This window comes from Pinus tabuliformis, chromosome 2_2 (assembly GCF_031772625.1).
Source record: "Pinus tabuliformis cultivar Carrire ecotype Pingquan chromosome 2_2, CPIR1, whole genome shotgun sequence".
Lineage (NCBI taxonomy): Eukaryota > Viridiplantae > Streptophyta > Pinopsida > Pinales > Pinaceae > Pinus > Pinus tabuliformis.
Window position 1 is genome coordinate 1,011,083,361 of NC_142300.1, and position 21,356 is coordinate 1,011,104,716.

The 21,356-nt window shown below is 41.4% G+C and overlaps 1 pseudogene; it reads right to left on the bottom strand.

Annotated features, from left to right (window-relative positions):
- Positions 1-1,395: 1,395 nt before the first annotated feature.
- On the bottom strand, positions 1,396-20,960 carry LOC149196798 (large ribosomal subunit protein uL2-like; annotated as a pseudogene).
- Positions 20,961-21,356: the final 396 nt, after the last annotated feature.

Consider the following 21,356-nt stretch of genomic DNA (forward strand, 5'->3'; position numbering starts at 1 on the left):
TCAAGACAAGGATTTCAAGTATGGGAATAGATTTTTAATCAAAGGGAAGCAAGTAAGAGAAACTGATGCTTATTTAAAATTGGGAGGGGGCAGGTGGAGCACAGGTGAAGAAAGAAAATCCATACTTGATGATGGTAAGGATTGTATGTCCAAATCTAAGCAAAATTTTTAGGAAGAATCATCTTTATGGTCATGTGCAGAGGAATGTGAATAAGTGGATGCCTCTTGCAGGGGAACTTTACCAAATAATTTTGGTGTGGTGATGGTAGCGTAATGCGAGGTGCCCCCAAAAGTTCAAAATATTACAGGAAATTCCAAGGAAAATTACTTTCTCTACTCCTTAACTCACATTTCATCCCACTAACGGTTTGATAGACCAATTATTAGGATCATAGAATGATATTCTCTTTAATGAGGGAGTCCAAGTGCTAACCGTTTACGGATATGCTATTTTTTTAAATAGATAGTCATGTTTGACTTTCAAGGACTTGGGTGTCAAAATCGTTGTCGAGCCAATCCTATTCACATGTCAGAATTTCGAGTATGACTTGGGGCTAAGATTGATTGAGAGGATTTCGTTTAATATTGTTTAGTCAAGGAAAATAATAAAATTTAGAGTCCATTTGAATTATTATTCATGAGGCGTAGTAAAAGAGTTGGTGAGCTTAATAGGGCGCATCCTTGTCGTGATTTGTTACACTTGAATGGAATGAATTAAAAAAGGCTGAGATATGATATAAATCTTGGGAACTTTTGACCAAATAAATAACTCAAACTTGACACCTAAGATATGATATAAATCCTGGGAAATTTTAACCAAATAAATAACCCAAACCTTAAACCTGGTAGTGTGGAATCCATTGTTTGAAGTGTGGATACCTAAGAAAATTTTCTTAAATACTTTTAAAAATTAACATAAAAATGATTTATAAACGCAAGTCATTTCGTTGTCAATCAAATGTCAAACTAGATAACAATTCAAGCAATAACCTACAATGACAATCCAAAACCGACAAGGCGTACTAGAAAAATGTTCAAAACTCTTTGGGAACATCCTAATCTTACAGGCTTCTCGTCAGAAAATATAATGTTACTTGGCCTAGGAAATATGGAATGTTAATGACATAAAATGATCAAAAGATAAATAATTAAAACTAGCTATCAAAACCAACGCAAACAATGGATGATAAACAAAATGAAAATGGGGCGAAATTTCACATACCCACTCCATGAGACTGCCATCTGCTTCCATACTCGATGCTGCACAAGACTAAGTAGGTCATTCAACTAGTCTCCACATCCTTGTATCCACAGTAGAATTAATCAGATACATTATCACAAAATAAACCACCAAAATAAGAAAATGAAATCCTTGCAAATAGAAATAAACTAAGATTAGTTATCCATCTTTGCAAATGTTGATGCAACTTGTCCGCACAGATGACCAGTGATTCTGGCATAAATAAGCCAAACATTTTTCCCTGGTGGTGCATCATGACGTACAATACTAGCATGACCAATATGTTGATGGTTACTGGTGGGCCCCAGTATTGCAGCAATAATGCTGCAACTCCTGGAACTCCCTTCTTTAATTTTATCAATCCGGTAGTTCATAACAAACTTGGAAGCGACGGTGCTGTATGCACAAGTACTAGCTCTTGCCGCAGCTGTCACTTGGTCAGCTGGCACAAGTACACTAGGAGCTTAAGCCAACTTCTATGAGCTCTTAGAAGAATCTTTTTAACTGATGGATGGAAGCTAACTCAAAGGAAGCTAATCTACTTGTGGAAAGAAACTGAAAGCCAAAAAGAAACGCAAACCCTAAGAAACCCTAATTCTACCAGCTAGTCCTACTGACGCAAAGGAGAGCATGCAAACTACTGAAAGAGATTCCATTACTTCTATGAAGGTAAAATACATGTGTCTAAACTACCTCTATCTGAAGAAAACATCTTTTTGTATTTTTGTTCAAGTTGTTGGAATTATCATGCATGTGCTTCTAACTGGATTTTTACTGTGCAGGGGTAGATCAAGGGGAGAAATGCTTGGGAAAGGTTGTGAAGGTTCAGAGAGGGTCCAAGGGGTCCCTAACACCCTTCCAAAGAGTGTCACAAAGTTTGGCTGCCAAGAAACTGCGTTTATGAGCTTCTACAGGAAGTTTTCAGGGGTTCTACAGGATGTTCTGTAATTTTTCTACAGGATGTTTAGTAATGGATTTTTGGAGCATGGGTGGAGGGAAAAAGGTGGAGGAATGAGTATGGAGGTGAAATAGGGGTGTAGGGGAGTTCAAGACTTGGAGGATGGAGTTGAGGAGAAGGTGTAGATGGTGAGATTTGTTCAAGGAGGGATGAAACGATGTTGCACAAGAAGATGAGAATCATGGCAAAGTAAGCGAATGAGGTAAATGTAAGGTAAGGGTTCTGAGTGAAGGATGAAACAGGTATGTTGGATGGAGTATGTGCAGGTAAGGAAGGGTAATAGGCACTCTGCAAGTGGTTTTTCAAATTAAACAAACAAACACTTATAAAACCTATGACCTAGTTACTTTACTCTATTCTGACCTAAGTAACAACAAAAGGAAATGAAGAGTAGTTTATTCGAAATGGAATGCGTGAACTAACTTATGCCACTAAGAAATCATCAACTGAAGCATTTAAACACTACTAATATCAGCATCTACAAAAGAGGATTCCAACACTAAGAATTGCATGGCAAAGCAAAACAACGTTTTTGTTGGCAGCAAAGTCACATTGGTCCCAGCTCATGATTCCACTGAGGGGGAGGTGAGATCCAAGGTGTTTGGTAGCCTTTTTCTGAAGATCTTCCCTATGATTAACCTATCAAGCAAATCTGAACATGAAAAACCTTTTTAATCATCAAAAGCAACCTAAACAACAACACAATATTTAAATTTAAATAGCAGATTTTATTCTAAGAATGCAGCAAAGACACATGAAGGTAAACAAAGGAGGTACTGGGCACTTGAGATGGGCCCAACCCCAAGAGCTACAGCCTCCTAAGAGAGATTTAGAGCTGGTGCAAAGCTGGATTCATCTTTATTGAGTAGGAAAAGAAGAGTTACATCAAAACTGTCCACAAGGGAGACTTGAAAATGTGCTGAAAGCAAAGCTAATCTACTACCTAAAAATCGAACTACAGACTAGCTAACTTCTGCCTACAAAATGACTAATCATTGGCTAACAAAAATGAGGTCCTAAGCCTTCTTATTTATACAAATTGAGGACCCCAACAGTCCTCCTAAACTTTAGGGACTCAGCTGCCTAAAACTTGTAGTTAACAGCAGTCCTACTTGACTTGCTTGTCTGCCCTTGTTCTAATTGATTTGGTGGCCCTTGAACTTCGAGCTGATGGTGGAGAATTTGAGGTAAGGGCCCATAAATGAAGGGGACACCTTTCTACAAATCCTCTCCCATGTTCTCCCACGAATTTGGCTGCCAAGTGCTCATTAAGACCTTCAATTGTGTCTCCAAATTGACCAAAAAGGCTACACAAAGCACCCATTAGACTTGTTGGCATAATGACTATCCCAATTCACTCTATTAGCATAAATATAATAAAAAACATGCAATAAACTAATGAGAATGGTGGATTAAGTCGAGTTAGGAGGTTGAATGAGCCCAAATAATTATCCATTTTTGGGGCTCATCATCACGCCCCTCCTGAAAGTGTTGCTCATCCTCTGAGAAACCAATCTTTCTCCTCATCTTTGATGGCCCTGGTGGCCTCCCTGTCATCCCAAGCTTCTGAAGTGATTTCCTCTTCTCGGTCATGAAACCATGCTTTTCTCTCTGCTTCTTCCCACTGCCTGCTCATTCAATCATATGAAAGGAGATGAAACCAGTGGAGGATGGAAGAAAAGAGTGGTTGCATTCCTCCTCAACAGACTTCAAGCTTCAAATCCCTCTTCATAATTGATTCTGGCCTGCCCAAAGGCTCTACAGGATGTTTCTGGTAGAAATACAGAACTTCCTATAGAAAGTCCTGTAGCTTCCTATAGAAGGTTGAACCATGACTAGATTGTGTCCGAACCCTGAAGAAAATGAGTGTTCATGGAGGGGATGGATGTGAGGATGCCTGGGAAGTTGGTAGGGACCCTTCTGCTTGTGTTGGGAGGCCCCCTTTCGGCATTGTGTTCCTGCAACATCTTCATAATTAACTCCCACATCATCACATTGACATTGGTGTCTCCTATAATGTTACCCAAAAACCTCTAAAACAACATAAAAGGAGCAAGCACCATTCCCTTAAACCAAAACTTAAACGGCCCCTCTGAAAAATGGTAGTTGCATTCAGAGCCTCAGTCAATCTTCACTGATGAGTATATTGTCCACACAAACCAAAGGCATGCATAGAAACCTATTGTACCGGTCAGAGCAAAAAATGAGTATGACATGATGGGCATGTAGCCAAAATATAAAATTCCAGAAACAATCTTTGTCATCTCCAGCGTGGTGAAGAAGTAGAATGTGGCATAGAGAAACAAGTAAAATGCTGAGGAGCCTGCAGTCAAATAAGATCTCCACCACCAGTTGTAATCTTCAATGCACAGTTGGAAGTAGCACAAGACAATGGTGATCTCCGCACATGTAACAATGACGATCACAAAGACAATGAGCAGGAACCCAAATATATAGTAGAACTGATGCAGCCATATTGAAGTTAATATGAAGAACAGTTCAATGAATACAGCTCCAAAAGGCAAAATGCCTCCATTTGGTATTGAGAAAATGGGCTGCATATACCAAGCTTGCTCTGGAATCTACCTGGGGATTTTATTTGTCTTCACTGGATCCTCAATTGCAGGTTTCTTGTAGCCAAAGTAACTGCCCACAAAGACCAATGGCACAAAAATTCCAAACCATAAAAAGACTAAGGCAAACATAGTCCCGAAAGGAACTACACCAGATGATTTTTTTTTCCCATAGCAGTGCATTGAGAATAAAGAAAATGCAAAAGGTAATGCCTGGAAACAAGAATGTTGTCTTCAGTTTGTTCCTCCTCTATTCTGTGCCCTTGAACATATTATATAGACGTGACAATGCAAACCCTGCAAACAAACCCATAAACACCCATAATAGCAGCATAGCTGTCATTAAACCTCCACGGTTCGAAGGAGAAAGGAAACCAAGGACTGCAAATTTGTCGAAGAAAAATCCATTTTCTCTGCTTTTGAAAGTTGTTTCGTACTTCCTGGAGAACTTCTTCCTATAGGACGCTGATAAGCAGGAGGGTTTTTTTTAAAAGAAAATGGCCAAGAAAGCTTGGTTTGCTGCTATGGAGCTTGTTGCAGCTGCAGGGACGATGATAAAATGGAAACAATGGTGGTGAGAGCATTTCAAATATGAGTTCAATTGGCTATTCATGGAGACTTCCACTGATGGAGGGTGAGCTGGCCAAGTGCACGTTGGCCCCATGCAGACCATTGGTCCCCACTGCAGTGTTATTATGAATTGTAGTTCTCTGCCTGTAATTACTCCCATCAATTACGTTGGATTTTAAACAACCACCACTACCTGTTCTTAGTTTTCTTCCTGAGATGGCTGAGCACACGTGTCGATTGCACCCACCGAGCGCTGTTTGAACTGGACAAGGGTGGCCAGTTAGCTGGCCACCGATTTTTTAATCCCAACCATCTCATTGCTCATGCTGTTTACGAATTACATTCATGCAAACAGAGGAACGAGTTTAGTCACGTACCTGCAAGTCGTGCGTGGTTGCTGTGAAGTGCTGAGATCTTTCATTTGCTGCATGCATTTGTTTATGTGGTTGCATGGTGGCTTGGTTGATGATTCATGGTTGTTTTTTCCTTGTGCAGGTGTCCTCTGGCCGGATCCCAGCTGCAGGAGTTCATTTCCACGTTCAGATCTGCACCTTCAAGCTGCTGCTGCTGAATTTTCACAGGACCAGAACTTGTTTTCGCCATTGCTCCCAAACGGTAAACCGGATCGATCTGAAAATTTCCGAGCATGTTCCTATCATCATGATGCTCCCAAACGGTAAACTGGATCGATCTGAAAATTTCCGAGCATGTTCCTATCATCATGATGCACCTCCCATAGAAAAATCGTGATCAATGGATGCACAGATTTCGAGAAAAATGGAAAATGGCTGAAGATTTCAGAGATCAATTTCTCGGAAACCGTGCATCGGAATTGGCTGAAACTGCTTGGGTAGGCTACTATCACCTATGTGCATCTCCCCATGAAACAGGTTTTAAAACGGATGCATGGATATGGAGAAAATGCAAAAATGGCTGATGGTGATGGAGGCTGATTTCTTGGAAACCGTGCACCGGAATTGGCTGAAACTACTCAGGCATGTTTCCATCACCCCTGTACAATTCCCCGTAATTTTTTTTTTCAAATGGATGCATGGTTTTCAAGTTATGGAAGAAGCAAATTCTATTCTAGGTATTTTTGCTTCAAGGCATTTTGCAGTTTTGTTGCATGGTAAGAAAAACTGAGCTTGGGTTGTGATGCAAGCATGGAGATGATGGAGGAGGAGTTTGAAAAGTGCAGGAGGACTTTTGAACCCTTGAGGAAGCTACCATGTTCGCCAAACCACCTTTTTGAAATCCATATCTAGCTTCCTACAATTTCTACAGGAACTTCCTGTAGAAGCACAATGAAGAAGCACAATGAGGTGGAAAAGATGATGGAAAAGGGTGAGGAATGGGAACATGGATGCTTGCAGGAATAACCAATGAATTCCAAGCTTTAGATCCCCTTCCAAAATCGAATCTGGCTCGCTTGAAGGTTCTACAGGATGTTTCCTGTAGAAATATAGAACTTCCTCTAGAAGGCACAAAAACTCCTTTGTCTTTGTTTTGAGTGATCCTCCTGACCTGCAATGTCATTGCTGAAACCTGAAATTATTCAATGGAAATTAGATTTATTTTTCTTTTTCTTTTTCTCTTTTTTTTTTGAAAAACAACTAGGGCGCCTCATGGGGGTTTTCACGCTAATTGCCTGCCCTCGGCGCCTCCAAGGGAGGTTTTCACCCAGAGATCTTATTCTCTTTTCTCTTTTTTCCCAACCCATTGATCGCCTCATGGAGGTTTTCAATCAATGAGCCAATCTAAGGTGCCTCCGAGGAGGTTTTCACCTTAGATTTTTATTTTTCTTCTTATTTTCATTTTTTTCTTTTTTCCCTTTTTTCTACCCTACCCTACTTGAAAAACAAAATCATTTTCAAGTATAAGAATACTTCCAATGGAGCCATGTTCACATCGAGATTAGAGACAAGATGATGTGAAGGCTCGAAATGAATGCTTTGACAGCTATCTAGATCTCAAAGACAAAATGATTTGACTTTAAAGGGATCAAACATAGCTGAGGAAGAGAGTACTGCTGCAACTTAGTGACTGTCTGGAACCATGTCTCAATATAGCTCTGATATCCTTGGTCCTTTTGTTGATCTGGATCATGTTTCATGTCACCTTCTATCATGACTTTCTCATCTCCCTATGTTTGATGATCTTTCTCTTGAATACATGGAATATTTGATGGTAACCATGAGGGAGCTTTCTTGATCTCTGCTTCTGATGTCTTCTCTTCATCAAGTGCAGCCCAGGGTTCTTTGATCTCTTCTTTTGAATCTTCTTTTTCCTTTGGTCCTTCAATGTTGTCAACATAATCTCTGCTTTGCAACACTCTTCCTGAGCTATGGTGAAGATCATTGAGCTCAAGAGGAGTCATTTGGACATGTTGTGTCCCAGCATTGCAATTGTGTTGAGCTACTCCAATGGACAGGTTTGGAAATGGTGGTATGGGTAGCTGAGTGGGGGCGTAGATTTGAGATGGATGTGGATGGGGTTGTGGTTGGGTAGGCATTTGGGGTTGCCTTGGTGGAGCAGGAGGCGATGGTTTTGGATGAGCAGGTGGTGGAGGAAAATAAGCGGGATGAGAGTTTTACTAGGGCCTCCACCCCTGATAAGGTGCATTCCACTGAGGTTGTGGCTGAGCATAAGAGTGAAACAAATGAGCAACTGGTTGGGCATAATATGGATCTGTGAAGGAACAAGGAGGAGGTGTGAACCAGGAAGGATGAGCAGGGGGACCCCAAGAAGGCATGAAAGTGGCTTGATAGGGGTCATAATAGGTCTCGTGTGTCCCTTGCAGTTCCTGCTGGTAAGATCTAGGTCCATGCGGCCTCCTTTGGTTCATATAATAGAGTGGTTCAGTGGCTCCTTTGGCTCTCTGATATGCAGCTTTAATTCCGGGCAAGGAAGGGCACTGATCTGTAGGATGGTATTCTTCACAGACAAAACACACTTCTATGGAGTACAATGGACATTCGTTCCTAGGATGCTTTCTAGTGCACCTAGGACAAAAAATGGCCAAAGCCCTCTTGGCTTCTTCTTGCTTCTTTTGGATCCGCAAGGTATCCAGTTGCATGGCAAGAAACTGCCTCATATCACTCTTGAAATCTTTGATCTGATTTGCAAATTCATTTTTGGATAAGGTACTACTCCCAACATTTCTGCTTGTAGCCATTCACTCCAGAGGAATGTTTTCTTCTTCTTCTCCCCTAGAGGTTCTTTAAAGATGCCTTGATGTCCACCTAGGGCTTCTTCTTAATCACAGCCATCGAAGAAGAGAGAAGGTTGGTTGTGTGAAGCAGTGGGGGGTGTTGTGCAAATATTTTTCTAAATTATCTCTACTCCTACAAGGCATGAAAGGAAATATTTTTGGTTGTTTTTTTCTGCTTGTACCTGCAAAAACTAAAATAGATTGAACTGCAACTAACTATCTTGCGGAAATGAAAATGCGGAATTGAAATGAAAGCAGGAAATGACTAATCTATTTTGCTCAAATGAAATTGCAGGAATGAAATGCTAGGCTATGCTTGTAGAATTGAAATGCTAATCTATGCTTGCAAAAATGAAATTGCGGAATTGAAATGCTAATCTATGAAAGCGGGAAATGCTAATCTACTTTTGCTTAAACGAAATTGCATAATGGAAATGAAATAAACTACTTAGCAGAAGGTTGTAGTGGAAAATAGAAGAAAAGCAGCAATCACCAATACTCTGATGCTTCCCTGGCAACGGCGCCAAAAAGATGGTGGGCCCCAGTATTGCAGCAATAATGCTGCAACTCCTGCAAATCCCTTCTTTAATTTTATCAACCCGGTAGTTCGTAACAAACTTGGAAGTGACAGTGCTGTATGCACAAGTACTAGCTCTTGCCGCAGCTGTCACTTGGTCAGCTGGCACAAGTCCACTAGGAGCTTAAGCCAACTTCTATGAGCTCTTAGAAGAAGCCTTTTAACTGATGGATGGAAGCTAACTCAAAGGAAGCTAATCTACTTGCGGAAAGAAACTGAAAGCGAAAAAGAAACGCAAACCCTAAGAAACCCTAATTCTACCAGCTAGTCCTACTGATGCAAAGGAGAGCATGCAAACTACTGAAAGAGATACCATTACTTCAATGAAGGTAAAATACATGTGTCTAGACTACCTCTATCTGAAGAAAACATCTTTTTGTATTTTTGTTCAAGTTGTTGGAATTATCATGCATGTGCTTCTAAATGGCTTTTTACTGTGCAGGTGTAGATCAAGGGGAGAAATGCTTGGGAAAGGTTGGGAAGGTTTAGAAAGGGTCTAAGGGGACCCTAACACCCTTCCAGAGAGTTTCACAAAGTTTGGCTGCCAAGAAACCGCGTTTATGAGCTTCTACGGGAAGTCTGCAGGGGTTCTACAGGATGTTCTGTAATTTTTCTACAGGATGTTTAGTAATGGAATTTTGGAGCATGGGTGGAGGGAAAAAGGTGGAGGAATGAGTATGGAGGTGAAATAGGGGTGTAAGGGAGTTCAAGACTTGGAGGATGGAGTTGAGGAGAAGGTGTAGATGGTGAGATTTGTTCAAGGAGGGATGAAACGATGTTGCACAAGAATATGAGAATCACGGCAAAGTAAGCGAATGAGGTAAATGTAAGGTAAGGGTTTTGAGTGAAGGATGAAACAGGTATGTTGGATGGAGTATGTGCAGGTAAGGAAGGGTAATAGGCACTCTGCAAGTGGTTTTTCAAACTGAACAAGCAAACACTTATAAAACCTATGACCTAGTTACTTTACTCTATTCTGACCTAAGTAACAACAAAAGGAAATGAACAGCAGTTTATTCGAAATGGAATGCGTGAACTAACTTATGCCACTAAGAAATCATCAACTGAAGCATTTAAACACTACTAATATCAGCATCTACAAAAGAGGATTCCAACACTAAGAATTGCATGGCAAAGCAAAACAACATTTTTGTTGGCAGCAAAGTCACATTGGTCCCAGCTCATGATTCCACTGAGGGGGAGGTGAGATCCAAGGTGTTTGGTAGCCTTTTTCTGAAGATCTTCCCTATGATTAACCTATCAAGCAAATCTGAACATGAAAAACCTTTTTAATCATCAAAAGCAACCTAAACAACAACACAATATTTAAATTTAAATAGTAGATTTTATTCTAAGAATGCAGCAAAGACACATGAAGGTAAACAAAGGAGGTACTGGGCACTTGAGATGGGCCCAACCCCAAGAGCTACAGCCTCCTAAGAGAGATTTAGAGCTGGTGCAAAGCTGGATTCATCTTTATTGAGCAGGAAAAGAAGAGTTACATCAAAACTGTCCACAAGGGAAACTTAAAAATGTGCTGAAAGCAAAGCTAATCTACTGCCTAAAAATTGAACTACAGACTAGCTAACTTCTGCCTACAAAATGACTAATCATTGGCTAACCCAAATGAGGCCCTAAGCCTTATTATTTATACAAATTGAGGACCCCAACAGTCCTCCTAAACTTTAGGGACTCGGCTGCCCAAAACTTGTAGTTAACAGCAGTCCTACTTGACTTGCTTGGCTGCCCTTGTGCTAATTGATTTGGTGGCCCTTGAACTTCGAGCTGATGGTGGAGAATTCGAGGTAAGGACCCATAAATGAAGGGGACACCTTCCTACAAATCCTCTCCCTTGTTCTCCCACGAATTTGGTTGCCAAGTGCTCATTAAGACCTTCAATTTTGTCTCCAAATTGACCAAAAAGGCTACACAAAGCACCCATTAGACTTGTTGGCATAATGACTAACCCAATTCACTCTATTAGCATAAATATAATAAAAAACATGCAATAAACTAATGAGAATGGTGGATTAAGTCGAATTAGGAGGTTGAAGGAGCCCAAATAATTATCCATTTTTGGGGCTCATTAGTTACCACCACCATGAGGATGCTCAACTGGATTCATAGCCACACCTCGAACCTTGGGCCAATAGTTTCTTTCAACCCTGTATTTGTGGTATGCATTTCCAACCTTGAGCATTGTTTTTTTTGTTCTTTCACCTCCAAAAACTTCACCCATCATAGCTTTACAACCACTTGGCACAATCTTCTTAGCTCCAGAGGGAAGCTTCATCCTTGTAGTGTTGTTATCAATATTGTGGCTGACGATGTTGGCGTAGTCTCCATAATCCATAGCAAATGAATGTCTATCGCTAACATTCTATTCCATGTTGCAGATAATGGATCCCTCTCGAATAGACCTCGAGGGAAACATGTTACCCACATTCAAATTGGCCTTCTTTCCATAGTAAATGAACTATCCCGTGTACATACCTTTGGCCTCTACGAAGAGATATTTCTGATGCTTATAACAAAATGGGTGTCTAAAAGTCACATTGCAGAGGGGAGCGCCATGTTGTGGGGAAAAATGCCTATGCAGGACGATCCTATCCACCTAAGGTGTGACAGTGCCTTAGCAACAAACAGAGACAGCGATTCTGGTTTCTTCCTTTATGAAATGCGAAAGAAGAGAGATCAATAGACTTACCGGTGTCTTCCGTTTGTCCCTCGATCCAGATCCTCTTCTCTTTGGGTGTTCACAGCTACTTGCCTCCTCGCTCGCCCAGCTTCAACAGATTCCTGCGAGATCACAAGAGAACAGCTACTTGCGACAAGAGAAGAACACAACACAAAGACAGATATTCATATTCATAAATGATTCAGGATTAGAAATAAATCAAATACACTAATGCAATCATACATCAAAGATACATCAGCATATAGGAGAAAACCAAGATAGCTTTATTGATAAATAACAAGGTTCAGGAAGAGATACAACCCAGAGGGCTCCAATCCAGCATCTCCTTCCTAGCAGAATGGAATTCCTATCTTCACCTCCCTTCAAAGCATTAAGCACCCAATGATTCCAGTCTCAAACCAACAGCAATTCTTTGCAATAACAAAATTCCAGCCTCTAGATCTCATGGAGGAGAGATCCATATATAGATGTTTTGGAGAGAGGATGAGTCAGCTTGAGATCTGACTAGTGTCCTCTACCTCTGTCAGTTCTTGATTCCACTTGGAGGTTCTTGCTTCCACTTGGAGATTTGGAACCTCTTACTCATCACCAGTCGAATTCTCTGAGGCAAGTGTCATTTTGGAAGCTTCCTGGGTTCTGACACCTTGAGGAATGAGCTTGCCACATGTCCAATCTCGCTCAGCGCAGGTAGCCAGTGTTGGAGTTGACATTCAGCGCAGGTAGCCAGTGGAGCCATTGACATTCAGCGCAGACAGCCAGTGGAGCCATTGACATGATCCTGAATTGACTTGTTTTTGAGCAGTTTCTGGTGGAGAACTTCTGTGAATCGCTGTGGTTTGTTAGCCTTGTTCCTCTAGGGGTAGGAACAACATGTTTAGGGACTTTGGATCCCTTAGATTATGGAAATTTCATGCTCAATGCTGTAAGGCACAAAAATGTCTATAATAGTTGCCCCCTAAAGTATGAGGCCGTTTATCGGGTGAAATGCTTTATCCAGGAGGGTCCGAGGTTCATCCAATTGCTGGGAGGAGACCTGTAATAAGATACAATACAATACATTATTTTTCATACTGCTTTCATGATCTAGCTGAGGCGGGCATTCCCATGCTCAGCTTTATAAATTCATTTTCTGTACATAGAACAGACAATCGTCTGATGGTAGACTGATAATTTTGATGAAATTATCATCCTTTGAGTAGGATGATCATCTGCTACAATGATGTACCTGTCAAATGTCTTTATCTTTCCTGAATATATATCGCATCCCGGATGGATGAAACTAGATCCGAGGTCTTCAAACTCATTCGATCTTCACTCTAAGTACAAGTCGATCCATGTGAGAATTGTTCTGAAGTCGAACATGGAAAGACATCGCTTGATTACCGGTCAATGAGGTAAACCGTTAACAAGCGCGAGAGGAATCACCGATAATGATAATCACCCTCAAGGTACTGCAGTACAATTCACGTGGTGTGAATAAAGGACTTGGCGTCGAACACCACGCAAAATCTTCTGGTCGAAGGTCATTGATGTATACGTGTCGCCGGAAGTGAGAAACTTGCCATTGAGGCATGCAAGCTTCAAAGTACTGAAGGGGTTGTTCCTAGATCAACTTCTTGGATAATGAGCTGATGTCGACAAGAAGCGATCCGTCAAAGGAGGGCCTTAACGAATCCCACATCAATGACACAGAACGGAGCTAATGATTTTGATGGAGGTGAAAACGATCTGTGACATATGATTCAGGGTGGCGGTCATGGAAGGATGAAGGATAATGTATGGCAGTGGATGGGACCCGGTTGACTCTTTCTGAACGACTTCTCTTGAACATATGGCGACACTGATGCGATGGATCGGTAGCATTACCCCAAATATGGATGGTATGGCGAGACCATGGTGATGTGACCGGTGAATGAAACAACCCAACCCGATTGTGGTACGCAGGAAAAGTGTCATGTTCAAGAGCGACTTGCTACCATCAAAGTTTTCTTTAGTTTCTCCCAATTTTTCCCCATTCATTGCTGACCAGTACCTCTTTATTTTTTTTCAAGCTTGAGGAGGATAACATATGCTTGTTCTATAACCTGCCCTTCGGGCAAGCCCATCACCATGTTTTAATGAGCCTAGTGATAGTGAAACTCGTTCTCGTCTAAAGACAAGTTTGTCGCTATTTAGTGATTTTAACGAGTCTAACGACAAAGACAACTCGGTCCCTTTTCATTTTTAGAGAGTCTGAAAAGGTACGTAAAGTTAACTCCAACATTCCTTTTTCGTCATCTAATCCCTTAAGTCCGAAAAAGTATAAAACAATACAGAAGGGATGAGTTTTCGATAGTTTTAATGAGCCGAACAAAACAAGCGCTCGATCTTTTTGTGCAATAATCCCTCAGGTCCAAAAAGATTAAAATCTAGAGGAGGGATAGCACTTCCTGTCGCTTTAACGAGATGGAAGGCCAAAACTCGGCAATCTTTTCATATTTTACGAGTCAGTTGAAAAGAGCTTAAAGAAGACTCGTCTTTTGAGGAACGAGTGATAAACAGGGTTAGCAGCTGATTCCAGGTACAGGTTGGAATTTTCCAATCACGGCAGTGTCACAAGGATGGCTAGGTGAAATCACTCTTCGCAGCTGTTCCTCAAAATGGGTAAACAATCATATGGAGGTGAACGATCGGCCAAATGAAAAGTGGAGGTGACGGTGCAAACACGACCAAGGCTTTAATGGCTGATGAGGTTTACATTCACAGTGGTTATTTACCGGGTGGTGCTTATGTTTATTTTTTAACGAGCATGAAGTCCGCGTTAAAACTGCTCAAACTTATGTTTATTTTTTAACGAGCATGAACTATGCGCTAAAACTGCTCGGATCTTGCGTTTATTTTTTAACGAGCATGAACTTTGTGCTAAAACTGCTCGATAAGTTTGCATGCCCCCAGCATAATAACGCAAATCGAGGTGCATGCCCCCCAAGCTTCATTGCATTCAACTCGGTGGTTGGAATGAAGGTTTACCTTTGAGACTCGGAAAGGGGATTTGTTTCATTTTTTAATGAGGTTGACACAGTAAAAGAACTATCCTCATGACTCCTTGTTTCATTTTTTAACGAGGTTGACACGAGATAAGAACCGTCCTCGGAGCCCACTGTATTTACAGTATTTCTATTAGGGCGATGATCCACGCTAACAAAATGTTTAGGAATCTTCCGAATCCATTAGATATAGAAGATTTCATATTGTAGGTTTCCACTGTGGCCACTTTCGCCAGATTACTTGCAGGCGATAGGGCAAAAGTACCCATTAAAGCAGGGTCTTTTAGGAGACCTACTCCAATATTTTGAAGCGAATGATTGCTTCCATGGATCATTGGAATGCTTCCCGTAACTTGTGAACTGTCGGGGAGGAAAGTTTGTTGGTCGACGACTGTAATTCCTCCTTGAAAGGGAAATGCAATTTTTCTGAAGTAGGTCGACACAACTGCAGCCATGGCATATATCCAGGGCCTTCCGAGTAGGATGTTGTAATCGAGGTTTCCATCAATTACTTCAACATCAATTCCTACTGTTTTGCCCCCTAGTTCAACTTGCAAGTTACTTAAAATCCCGTATGGAGTGTATGATCGTCCATCAAATGCTTTTAACGTTGTTGACGATCTCGACAAGGGTGGTGAGCCTAAATTCTTCCAGCAACTCATCGACATAATACACGTAGATGCCCCCTCATCAATAATTGTTTGATGAACAATTTTGTTGAGGGCTTTCACTTGAAAAAGGAAAGCTAGTTGAGCTGGTAATTGAGGGTCATATCCTTTATGATCAAAGGCCACAAGATTGGAATCCATTGGGTCAATCCCACCTATTGCTGATAATAAAGCTTGCTCTTGGGAGGGGCAATTTTGCGGTACCTCAAGTGTCGACATAGTGGACGGCGATTGGGCCAGGTCCTCTACTATATTATAATTCTGTGCTACTTTGGCACGAGGATTAAATGTCGATTTGTGTACTATTCCCTTTGGCGACTTTATCATTGGTTCAGGAATGATGGGTGGCACAACTTTGGTTAAAGTTGTCATCGAACTACTAGGTTGTTCATTAGCCTTGTTATTCGACAGCCGAGGATTCCCGTACTCTTTATTCCTTGTCAAAGCATCATTCTGCTGCTTTGAGGTAGACAACATAAGCACTTGGGATCGGGAAGCATTTTGATTAGCAACTAGTTTGGTTCCTAGGCTTGGAAACGGATCAGTTAATACTGCTGGGGTTTTTGAATTCTTAAAGAGTTTCTTAACTTCAGCTATATGTGGACAATCTCTCGTCCAATGATCCTCATCGCATATATGACACCCCGTAGGGGGTTTCCTTTTTCTCCCTTTCTTTTTCTTCTTGCCCCCTGGTTGCTTCAGTTGTTTGCACTTGTCGGTTGACATGGCATTTACTTCCGAGGCAAGAAGTTCCTCATTTGCATTTTGACTAGAAATCTTACAGGCCTTTTTAGATGTAGCCTTTGTCGATTTCGTATCTGTTTTGCCAATCACGCCATCACCGGCATGAGAGTCATTGTTTGATTTAGGAGGAGGGGGAATTGAGAATTCCGATCTAGGGGCATAAGGTATTTTGTCGTAGAGCGTGCCAGACTGAGTATAGACCAAGTCTAGATATTGCGCAGGAGCGATAACTTGCTCTTCCGTTACGACTCCTCCCTTTGCCACATCTTCCGTTATAGCGGGAAGTAACGACTTGATAAACCATTCAGCTAATAGCTGATCGGGAATGTACATTTTTACCATCCTACGACGACGTCGCCACTCATGTATATGATCAGATATGTGAGTGGCCGTTGTCTGTTTGAAGTTGGTTAGGAGTTCTGTTCCCGTTTCATACCTTATCGGTAATTGAAAATGGGTTAAGAAAGTCGTGGCTAAGGTACTGAAGTTGTTGAATGAAGCTCTAGGCAATTCAATATACCATTTTGCCGCTGGACCCGTTACCGTCCTCTGAAAAAGGCGAAGTCTTATCGAATCATCGTTTAGGGTGTTTGATGAACACCATAGATGAAATGTCATCACGTGATTCGATGGATCTTCACCTGGATTTCCATTAAATTTAGGAATATCTGACAGAAGTTTATGCAGAATCACTGGCCACCAAGGGGCATAAGCAATTGGATCATTCGTCAGCCGGTTTAGATCTGGTAATTCTAGAGTTGCTACAAAGGGCAACTGTTGATTCAGGTTAGGCGAAGCATACCCAGGATAAGATGGAATCACCTGAGCAATGGGTCTTTGCATACCGGCATAATGCTGGCAACTTTGACAAGGTTGATGGGCATAACCACTATAATATGGTTGCCCATTACTTACAAAGACTTGTTGCTCAGGTCCTTGATATGATTGCTGGAACGACGGTTGTTGAGATTGAACCAGCCCTAGTTGTTGGACCATTTGCTGTTGCCCAATACTGGATGATTGACCAAGATGAGGAGTCATAGTACTTGTTTGAGCTTGAGTCGCTCCAGATAAGGAGTCACTAACCTGAGGTTGTGATTGAGTCGTTGAGACAAGAGGCTGTTGTATTGCAACCTGAGAAACTTGGGGTCGACATACAACAGGTGGCGCTTGTACTTGCGACACAGTCACCATAGCAGGTATAGCAGGAATATTCGACACAGGGTGAACTGGTTGTGTTGAATATACAACCCTTGGTTGCTGAGGCAGTATTGGTACCCAACCACTGGATGTAATTCCAGTTTTACCTGAACTTTGTTGTAAACTCTCATATGGTTGTTCTCTGGGAGGGAACAATGAAAAGGCATACTGCCCTCCATATGGTGGCAATCCGGTACTTAAAGGGTAGATTGGACATTGAAGACACATTGGATCAATTTGTTGAGTTTCAACCTAAGAAATACCAGATGATAATCCGGATGAAGAAATAGGAACTAACCATGTCGTCGAAGCAGTCCCTAGTGGGACTCTAGCTTGTTGTCGATAACTTGCCGGGACAGATGGTATACCATTGAACATCATTGGAGTAGCAGTAGGAGGCTGTGCCACTGCTGTGTCGGATGACACAGTCCTAGATGTCGACGGTTGTTCAGACATATCTAGTCTATCCAAAAGATTTTCTAGCGATTCTACAAGAACTTACGATGAAAAGAGACTAACTTCGAAGATCAACAAGGGAATGGTGATGATTATTCCGTTTAAAATAAATTTTAACGACGCTTAGACACAACCTACTTTTTCAATTTTAAAGAGTCGAGAAAAAGCAAAAGATGACTCTAGTCTCCTTCGATGTTTTAACGAGCCCGAAGTGACAAATGCTCGGATGGACTTTTTCCATTATAGAGTCTGAAAAAGGCCAAAAGGAACTGCTCTGGAGTTCTAGGTAGAGGGTGTGCCAAACTTTTCGCAAAACCGCAGAATACTTTTTAGGGTACGGGCGGTCGATCTTCCTGAATGCTGTGTTCAGTGCATTGCGATCAGTAGGGCGGCTGACACGACTTCCTAAGGATAAAGGCTTTATTCCTATAGGGGTCTCCCAATATATACGCGACGGTACATGGGAGCACAATCCGTACTGGCGCTATCGTCCCTCAGGAGGAATCACCCACCTTCAACGAGATCGACAGTCACCAGGCTTTACGACGCCGGAACACGTCTCTAGCCTAGACCTCTATGTTGTGCATTATGTTGCAAAGCGTTGTTAAGTTCATTCAGTTTATTTTAAGTTGATCTTTTTAGAAGTTTGCCTTTCTGGATCACCACAAGATGTATGATACAATTCCTAAATGCAGTCTAAAGATGATAAGCAAGCTTTATATCTTTTCAACTTTGAAAATCCTAGCTACTAAGGGAAAAGAAAGACACCATATTTTCTCAAAGAGCAATCAGCACACTCTAATGCACTTTTCCTAAATCAAGCATGCAAACTATCAAGATGCAAATGCACAATGCAGGTGTTTGTTTTCCGCTTTCTTAGTATTGATGCCTACAAAGAAAGCTTTTTGTACAACTTTGAATTTGCTTTTAAATGACAAATACAAACAAGTTTACTTTTTCGAAATCAGAAAGGGTAGAAGAGAATACAACACTTTACGATTTTCGAAATGAACACTTGTTTTGACACTTAAAAGAGACAAACTCAAACCAATACGCAAAAGCAAATGTATAATCAACTGTAAACAGCCAATGAACTCTCTCCTAAGATCATAATCAACAGATCTGAATCAAGGGCTACAGGATGATTATTTCACTCATGCAAAGGAAAACTGTAAATGATGCCACAAACACATAAAAACACTCACAGTATTTTTGTACAAAAGGAGGCGGAATCTAAGCAGAGAAAAGGAGTTATCAGACTGGTACCTATGCTGGTTACAGGCTGCAAAAAACAGAGATCAAAACAGGGCAACAGAGAGCAGAGAACCCCAGCTGCACAAGGCCAAACTGGTTCAGCGCAACCTCAACACTGTGGTTTTGACATTCAGCGCAGGTAGCCTTCACGGGACCTGCGTTGAAATGCAGAATGCCTTCAAAGTGGTTGCGTTGAAGGAGAAACTCTCATTTCTCACTAGGTTCTGGGTCACAGATTGCTCAATAATCAACGGTTTCAGGCCAAATCAGAAACACAAGCAAGGTATAATCAAAGGGATGCTTTGAGGGGGTACTAAGATCTATCACAAAGGATCATCAAATCATTTGTGAATCCATTGTTCAGATCATAGACGAATCCAGTGGTTGGATCAAGGCAGCAACTGTCTACTTTGCAACTGAGAATAGCAGAAGCAATTCGATTGTTGCTGTTGAGTCTATGAGGTAAACAATGATGGAAACACAAATAAAATGACTAAAACAAATCTCCCCAGTGGAGTCGCCAATTTGTTGTGGGGAAAAATGCCTATGCAGGACGATCCTATCCACCTAAGGTGTGACAGTGCCTTAGCAACAAACAGAGACAGCTATTCTGGTTTCTTCCTTTATGAAATGCGAAAGAAGAGAGATCAATAGACTTACCGGTGTCTTCCGTTTGTCCCTCGATCCAGATCCTCTTCTCTTTGGGTGTTCACAGCTACTTGCCTCCTCGCTCACCCAGCTTCAACAGATTCCTGCGAGATCACAAGAGAACAGCTACTTGCGACAAGAGAACAGCTACTTGCGACAAGAGAAGAACACAACACAAAGACAGATATTCATATTCATAAATGATTCAGGATTAGAAATAAATCAAATACACTAATGCAATCATACATCAAAGATACATCAGCATATAGGAGAAAACCAAGATAGCTTTATTAATAAATAACAAGGTTCAGGAAGAGATACAACCCAAAGGGCTCCAATCCAGCATCTCCTTCCCAGCAGAATGGAATTCCTATCTTCACCTCCCTTCAAAGCATTAAGCACCCAATGATTCCAGTCTCAAACCAACAGCAATTCTTTGCAATAACAAAATTCCAGCCTCTAGATCTCATGGAGGAGAGATCCATATATAGATGTTTTGGAGAGAGGATGAGTCAGCTTGAGATCTGACTAGTGTCCTCTCCCTCTGTCAGTTCTTGATTCCACTTGGAGGTTCTTTCTTCCACTTGGAGATTTGGAACCTCTTACTCATCACCAGTCGAATTCTCTGAGGCAAGTGTCATTTTGGAAGCTTCCTGGGTTCTGACACCTTGAGGAATGAGCTTGCCACATGTCCAATCTCGCTCAGCGCAGGTAGCCAGTGTTGGAGTTGACATTCAGCGCAGGTAGCCAGTGGAGCCATTGACATTCAGCGCAGACAGCCAGTGGAGCCATTGACATGATCCTGAATTGACTTGTTTTTGAGCAGTTTCTGGTGGAGAACTTCTGTGAATTGTTGTGGTTTGTTAGCCTTGTTCCTCTAGGGGTAGGAACAACATGTTTAGGGACTTTGGATCCCTTAGATTATGGACATTTCATGCTCAATGTTGTAAGGCACAAAAATGTCTATAACACACCATGGGTAGGGTTGTGCATTATGTCAGTGAAAATTCCCCTGATGTAGCTATTGCACTCACCATAGTCAAGGCTTCTGAAATGTGTAGGTGCCTTCCTATGATGTGTGTGGGATCTGAAAACATAGCCCACTCCTTTTCTCTATGCATGAATAGTGCGACCCATGTCTATAGACCAAAGCGGATCACTACACAGAGAGTTTAGATCTGTTGTGCCTTTGAAATTGGAAGTAACAGATATGGCTATACATACAACCTGCATTTACACTCATTTCGCTGTAAATATTTGAAAGTAATAGTAAAATCCAAACTTACATGGTCTTACTTTGAAGAAATGTGATTGAAGATGTTTTGTTTGTATCCAATGGCTGTTTGGTGCAAATTCCGTGATTCCTCTACTCAGGACCCCAAATGTAGGGATTTCACAGAAGATGAAGTATTACATGATTTAATATTGTGGATTATGGATTTTTTAAGGGTGGAAGAATCAATCATGCCATGGAAAGTACAATGTGAATATAGACTATGCAAAGAATCCATCGGCAAACGCTGGCTACACTAG